We start from the raw sequence: 8,691 nt of genomic DNA on the forward strand, positions 1-8,691 counted from the left end.
AAACCAGGTTTATAACCAGTTCTTGAGGAGGACATGTTCCTGTAGTGATTTCTCTCACCTTGAGTGAGAGAAATTAGTTCAAAATCCTTAAGAGCTTGGTCTTTGGAGCTGGAAAGTCATGGGTTCAAGGCCTAGTTCTACTTCTTATTTATGTGTGTAACCTTGAGCAGGTGTCTTAACTTCTCAGAATTTCAGTTTCCTCTGCTCTAAAATGAGAATGAATAATAGCACCTCCCGTATGGGGTTGTTGTTTGAATTAAATGTGATGATAGACATAATTAGAGCACTGGGCCTATCACATAATAAGTTCTCAGAAATGGGGGGCTAGTTGATTATTCCTACACCACATGTTGAGGACCTACAATATGCCAGGCACATCTCTAGGCACTGGGGAGATAGCAGTGAGCGACACAAAAAAGATCCTTGCTTTCTTGGATCTTACCTTCCAGTGGAGGAGACAGGCAATAAACAAAATTTTTTAAATGATAGTAGATCTGATGAAATTAAGATGGAAACTGGCTTATTGTTAGTAACACTAATAGCTTGGGCATGTGTGAGGATGTTTGGCTCCAGTTTCCTCCCTCAGTTCTGCAGTGTCTATGCAGAGAGCTGGGCAGGGTGGGTATGAACAGTGACGACATGAAAGGACTTACACAGGAGAGCTCATGCAATGAAAACTTCGTGGGCCATGGCAGGTGCCCTGCTCTCTATGTGAAGTGTTCTCCATTGCTGAGAATGGCTGAAGCCTTCACCTGTCAGAGCCCTGCAGTTACAGGGCAGGAGGCAGAAGTCTCTGGTACACCAACAGGGTTTCAGAACTTCTGACCCTCTCTTGGCAGCACAGTTAGCCCCCTTTGGGGGCCACTAGAGAATAGACTTAACCTTCCGACTGAATGGACCGCAGGTTGTTTCTACTGAGAAAGAATTTCTCTATTCGTGGATCAAAAGCTAAACAGCAGTTCTCAGAACTCTGTTATTTATCAGAATCATGTCTAGATTTTTAAAAAAATACCACCTAAGCCATTGCATTCCCAGAAAGTCTGCTCCAGTGCAACTCAGGGATGGAGACCAGGCATTCTTGTTCCATGGTGATTTATATGTGCCTCAGTGTTCAAAGCCACTGGTTCCAGATCCAACTTCCATCCTCAAACCAAATCACAGACCACTTCTTGCCCCCAGGCAGGAATGGTCCAGATGCTGTGCCTTTGTAGAGCCAGCTTGTCACTTCTGTCCCTGGAGTTTAGAGGAGGATGGCCATGATGGAGGAGGGACTAGAAACATTCCCACAGGAGAAGCAGGCTGCTTCCCAGTGGTGCAGAGTTCATTGGTCATGCTATCCCTCTAGCCTGGAACACTTGCTCTTCTACTCTTCATGGCTTCTCTAAGTCTGACCAACCTTCAGACTTTCTGCTTCCAAACCTCTTCTCTGGTGACAGCGGCCCTTTTTTTGAAATCTGGCCCATGAGTAGTAATAGGGTTTTACAATTTATAAAGTGCCATTGCATATATTATGTCATTTAATATTTTCAGCACCCAATGAGGCAGATATTATAATCATATTACAAAGGGAGAAGCCACAAATTTGGGATATTGAATGATGTGCAAAGATCCCTGAACCTGTAACTAACAGGTCTGGAGTCCAGGTTTCCTTCCTCCAAAGTGCTCTCAATTCCTGCCCTACATGGCAGATTCCCGTTGACAATATCCTGCCACCTGACCATTTCATTTCTATAGGTGTCAGCATGGTTGGTTTAGTCTTCCCAAGTGCTTAATCATAAAATTTACATTTTTTTTCCTTCTCTGTTGTGTTAAAATGCTTCATTCATGATAGTCCCAATTTGAATGAGTTTATTAAACATATATTGTTCACCTAGCACCTAATTAAAAATTATACTACTTACAAAAACAAGTTGAAATTCATTTTCTGGAGAAGATTGCTTGCATAAAATAAGCACACTTTTCTAGCTTTAGTCCTAAGTTCTAATTTAGAGAGCCAAGGTGGACGTGGGCTGGGCTGAGTTGCTCTTTCCCTTTGGTTTGCTGTGAGCACAGGAGGTTCAGGAATCATGAGGGTTTGGGTGCTGTTGCATCTTTTTTTTTTTTTTAAATTAAAGATTTTTATTTATTTGAGAGAGAGAATGAGAGACAGAGAGCATGAGAGGGAGGAGGGTCAGAGAGCGAGGCAGACTCCCTGCTGAGCAGGGAGCCCGACGTGGGACTCGATTCCGGGACTCCAGGATCATGGCCTGAGCCGAAGGCAGTCGCTTAACCGACTGAGCCACCCAGGCGCCCTGCTGTTGCATCTTTAACAACACCCTTCATGGGGTCACACCTTTTCCCACACAAGCCCGTGCATAGGCATTCATTTAGTATAGGCACTGGAAGGTCTCAGGGTAACAGCATGGCACTTTTTCTGGAAGGTCATCAGCTCCATCAATTTCACATTTTCTCACAGGAAAATTACAAATGATTAATTAAAGGTACAGAGTCATCTGGAAGATACAGTCAGATGATTTGCACATTGAATAAAAAACATTGCCTTTTGCTTCATTCTTGTATCCCATCACTTTAAAATGCATTGATCAAAATTATCAGAACTCAGTCAACTTCATTCAAATCCCAAAGACTCCAGCACAATAGATTTGGCAAGGGACATTTCTGATTTTCCTCTCACACAGCTCAGATTTCTTCATCATTTACAGCAGTCAAGTTAAGCAGCTCTGCTGCATAGAGGGAACTGGTGGGCTGCCAGCTGCAGCATTGTGTGGATCTGGAGATATTTCCAATTAGACAAGAGTAGGAGGCTGCCTCCAAGAGAGATGGGAAGATGACTACTCCCTTTGCGCTATGAAAGGGAAGAGAATTTGACCCTCTGGGGGAGATTTCACAGTTGGGAAATAGTGACATCCTCACTCAGTTTCCTGCAAGGGATCCATGCAGGGGACCAAAACCTAGGCCTTCCTTTCTCCATGGGCTGAGCTGAAGCTGAGCATGGCGAGACCACACTGGACTCCTGCAGTTCCCAAAGCCCCCCTGACTTCCTCACATCTCTGTGCCTTTGCTCAGTCTCTGCCCTACACCAGATAGGAATAGCCATGAGTAGACACTGCAGAAGAGAAGATGTATGCACTGGAAGATGAAGGCATAGCAAGATAAACTACCCAAATGTAGAACAGAGAGGGGAGAACTTTAAAAAGTGAAACCAGACAGTAGTGACTTGTAGAGCAAATCAGGCAGTCCCACTTACATGCATTCAGAACTCCCAGAGAATGGGGAGAGGGAAGAGGGGAAAAATACATGAAAGAATAATTTTTTCCAAATTCTATAAAGACTTTATAAACCCAGAGATCTATGACGATCAGAAACCCTAAGGAAGACAAACACAAAGTAAACCACTACCAAATCACACCATATTTAAATTCCTGAGCCCTAATAGAAAAGATGGATGATAACAAGCATGTGGAGAAATTGGAACTCTCATACATTGCTGGTGGGAATGTGAAATGGTGTGGCTGCTATGGAAAACAGTTTAGAAATTTCTCAAAAAGATAAAATAGATTTACCATATGATCCAGGAATTCCATTCCTAAGTACATACCCAAGAGATTTGAAAATATAGATCCACACAAAAATTCATACACAAATGTTCAGTGTAGCATGATTCACAATAGCCAAAAAGTAAAAACGACCCAAGTGTCCATTAACTGATGAATGGATAAACAATATGTGGTGTATCTATACAACGGAATATTATTTGGCCAAGAAAAGGAATAAAGTTCAGATTGTATGATACCGTTTACATGCACTATCCAGATAGGCAAATCAATATAGACAAACAGTAGATGAGTGGTTTCCAGGGACTAGAGGGTTGATGGAGTGGGAATGACTGCTAATGGGAATGGGATTTCTTTTGAAATGTTGAGTGTTGAAAATGTTCTGGAATCCAATAGTGGTGATTGATGCACACTCTGGATATACTACAAACTATGACATGTGAATTTTATGGCATGTGAATTAGATTACAGTGAGGTGTGATTAAAGAAAAAAAGACAAATTATAAAAATAAATTCCTGAGCCCAAGTCATAAAATGAACATCTTAAGAGCCAGACAAAAAAGATGCTTTAAGTACAAAGAAACAAAGAGTGGCTATAGATTTCTAGTAAGAAATTATAAAAAAAAAAATAAGAGAATGGAACAAAATGTTTAACATAATAAAAAAGGGTCATCCTAGAATTATATATCCATTAAGAGGAAGAAAAATGGAAGACTTTTCAGACAAATAAAAGCTAAGGTAATTCTTCGCACCTGTACCATGAGAAGTAGTAAAGGTGAAGGAACATGATCCCAGATGGGAACTTGGATCTACACAAAGAAATGAGAAGCAACAGAAATTTTAAATATCTGGGAAACTATAAAATACTTTTTCTTATTCTAAAAAACAAACTCCTTAAAAGATAGTTACCTGTTTTAGGCAAACATAATGACAACATATAGCAGAGTTCATAATATGAGTAGGAGTAGGAGTACTGTTATGTACTACATAACAGTAGTACAAAAAATGTACAAGAAATGGAAGTATATCTATATTTTTCTTATGTGTGAGGAAATATGATATCATCTAAAGGTAGGTTTTGATCATTAGAGATGAATATGATAAGCATTAGAACAAACTTACACACTAAAAAGATATAGCTAATAAGCTAATGGTGGAGATAACAAAGAATAATAAAATATATTCAATAAAAAATAAGGAGGAAAAGAAAAAAAGAACAAAGGAATGAAAAAATACAAAATATAGAAAACAAATAATGAGGTGATAAACAACCCAAATATATCATTTACCTTAAATTAAGTGGCCTAACCCTTGCTGCCCAATACACTAACCACTGGCCACATGGAGCTCTTTAAATTAGTTTAAAATATACTAAAATAAACAATTTAGCTCTTCAGTCACACTAGCAATGTTTCAAATGCTCAGTAACCACCTAATTAGTGGCTAGCATATCAAACAGATAATTTATAACATTTGCACATCAGAAAAAGGTCTATTGGAAAAGACTAGTCTAAATATTCCAATTAAAATCAAAATTATGAAACTGAATAGAAAAGCAAGAGCTATCTTCCAAAATAAAACACAGGCACACATGCGTGTGCACACATATGTGGAGATGGAGAGGGTCAGAAGTTAAAGGATGGAAAAAGATATACACTGCAAACACTAATTATAAGAAATTTGGAGTATGTAATGTATGGGGATTAACATAAGAATAAAAAAAAAAGAAATTTGGAGTGATTCTATTAATGTCAAACAAAGCAGACTTCTGAATAAGGCACACAACCAAGGATGAAAGGGAACATTTCAAAAAGGTAAAGGACTCATTTTACTTAAAAACCTTTAATACTAAAGAAGATTTAAAAATACTAGACATGGGTTAGTACTCAGTAAGAGATTCAAAACTACACTGGACATATCTTCCTGCATGAAACATGAAAAGTTGGATAAAATATGTGCAACAGTGGTCTTCAAGGCATTAGATAGCAGGCAACAAAGGACAGTGCTTCCCTGACTGACAGGAAACAAATGGGGTGAACCCAATAACTGCCTCATCTACAGGCCCTGGTGCAGGGATGGAGAGCACAGGTGGAGCCTGGTGACTCGCTGAATGGAGGACACAGAGCTGAGCTGATGGTCCAGGGAGATGAAAGCAGCTGGAGATTACAGGACAGAATGCCAGAGAAGAGAGACTTGTATGAAGAGAGAACTCCAGAGATCACAGGGGTATACATATGTCAAAACTTTAAAAACTGTACACTTAAATGTGCACAGTTACTGCATGTTAATTATAGCTCAATAAAGCCTTTTTTTAAAAAGATAAGGGCATATATGAGCAATTTTATGCCAATAAATTCAAACAAGGTAAATAAAATGGACAAATTTCTTGAAAAATACAAATATCAGAACTGTCTCCAGAAGAAACAGACAACTAAAGAATATGTATTTAAGAAATTGCAACTGCATAATTGCAGTGTTTGCACAAAGAAAATTATAGGCACAGATGACTTCACTGGCAAGTTTTCTGGAACACTTAAGGAAGAAATGCCCCAATTCTACCCAGTTGTTTTCAGAAATTAGAGGAGGAAACACTTCCCAACTTATACATGGGGCCAGCATTACCCTGATACCAAAACCAGACAAAGGCATTACCAGAAAAGAAAATTGCAGACCAACATCATTCATGAACATGGATTCAAAAATCCTTAAGGAATCTTAGAAAATCAATTCCAGCAATATATAAAAATAATAACACATCATGACCAATTTGGTTTATCCCAGGAATGCAAGTTTCATTTAAGATTGGAAAATCCATTAATGTAACTCACTATATCAACAAACTAAAAATTAATAAAGACCAAATAGATTTAGGAAAATCATTTGACAAAATTGAAAACACACTTATGAAAAATCTCTCAGCAAACAAGAAATAGAAGAGAATTTCCTAAACCTTATAAAATGCATCTATGAAAAACTTAAAACAACTAATACTATCTTGAGAGTATTGATGGATAAAGAGTATGCTGTATCCTTGTTCACTGCTTTTATTCAACATCGTACAGGTCATAGTCAATGTAAAAAGGCAAAGCAAAAAAGATACAAAAGGTATATAGACTGGAAAGGAAGAAATATAACTCTCATTTTTTGGAGACAACATATTTGTATACAAAGAAAATCACTAGAAAAAAACAAAGCTATTAGAACTGAATAACTGATTTTAGCAAAGGCACAGGATGAAATTTACAAATCAATAAACAAAGTGAATTGTATTTCCATATAGTAGCAACAAACAATTGGAAATTGAAATTTTAAAACAAGACTATTTAGAGTATCACCAGAAAACAGACATAGTTAGGGATAAATTTAAGCCAAATATGTCAAAGAAATACACAGTGTACACTATAAAATGTTGCTAACAGAAATTAAAGAACACCTAAATAAATGGATAGTTATACCATATCCATGGGAAAAAAGACTCAATATTATTAAGATGGCAATTCTCAAATTGATCTATAGATTCAATACAATCCCAATCAAATTCTCAACAGACTTCTTTTGTAAAAATTAGATAATTCTGAAATGTATATGGAAATGCAAAGAATCTAGATTATCCCAAGAATTTTGAAAAAGAATACCAAAGTTAGAGTACTTATATTACCCGATTTAAAGACTTACCATAAAGTTTACAGTGATCAAGACAATTGGGTATTGGTGCAAGAATAGCTATATAGACCAATAGGGCCAAAAAATTATTAGATAGAGACCCACTTATCAATGGATATTTAACAAAAGAGCCAGGGTAATTCAATAAGAAAAAGAGTTTTTCCAACATATAGTATTGGAACAACTGGATATTCATATTTGGGGTGTGTGTGAAAAAGAAGCTCATTACCTTCCTCCCAGCATAAACATATAGACTCAAAATAAAACTCATGATGTATCTCAGACCGAAATATAAAAAGTAAAACCACAGAGCTTTTGGAAGAAAATATTGGAGCATATCTTACTCATTAGGGAGAAGACAGTGATTTCATAGACAGGACACAGAAGTCAATAACCATAAAAGGGAAAAATTATACATTACACTTAATCAAAATCTAAAACGTTTCATCAAAAGTCACCACTAAAAAAAATAAATAAGCAAACCATAGATAATGATAAAATCTCAATGGAACCTTTATCTGACAAAGGACTTTTATATTCAAAATAAATAAAAACTCCTACATTCAGAAATAAAATAAAAAGAATTCAATTTTAGGGGCACCTGGGTGGCTCAGTTGGTTAAGCGTCTGCCTTCAGCTCAGGTCATGATCCCAGGGTCTTGGGATTGAGCCCCATATCGGGCTTCCTGATCAGTGGGGAGCCTGCTTCTCCCTCTCCCTCTGCTGTCCTCCCCCTGCTTGTGCTCTCTCTCTCAAATAAATAAATTTTTTTAAAAATTCAATTTTAAAGGGTGGGACCAAAATTATGAATATACATTTCATCAAAAAAGATATGCAGGAGTGCCTGGGTGGCACAATCGGTTAAGCATCTGACTCTTGGTTTCAGCTCAGGTTGTGATCTCAGGGTTGTGAGACTGAGCCCCACACTGGGCTCTGTACTCAGTGTGGAGTCTGCTTAAGACTCTCTCTCTCCCTCTCCCTCTGCCCCTTCCTCCTCAAATAAATAAATAAATCTTAATAAAAGATATACAAATGGCAAGTAAGCTTGTGAAAAGATGTTCAACATACCAGTATCAGGGAAATGTAAATTAATATCACAACAATATAGCAGTACACATCCACTAGAAAGGCTAAAATAAAAAAGGTTGATAATACCAAATGTTGACAAGGATGTGGAGTGTGGCAGACAGGCTCTAACATGGCCCCCATGATCCCTGCTTCCTGATGTTCATGCCCAGTGTAATCACCTCCCTTTGAATGTGGGTGAGACCTATGTGGGTGAGCCAATAGAACATGGCAAAAGTGATGGGATGTCACTTGTGTGTTTACAGTACATAAGATTATAGCTTCTATCTTGCTCACCGACCATCTCTAATGGCTACCTCCCTTGCTATATTTGATGAAGTAAGCTGCCACATGAAGAGGCCCATGGGTCAAAGAATTGAGTGTGGCCACTGGCCAACATCCAACAGTTG

The sequence above is a fragment of the Mirounga leonina genome, unplaced genomic scaffold, assembly GCF_011800145.1.
Source record: "Mirounga leonina isolate KUSES-001 unplaced genomic scaffold, KU_Mleo_1.0 Mir_125, whole genome shotgun sequence".
NCBI lineage: Eukaryota > Metazoa > Chordata > Mammalia > Carnivora > Phocidae > Mirounga > Mirounga leonina.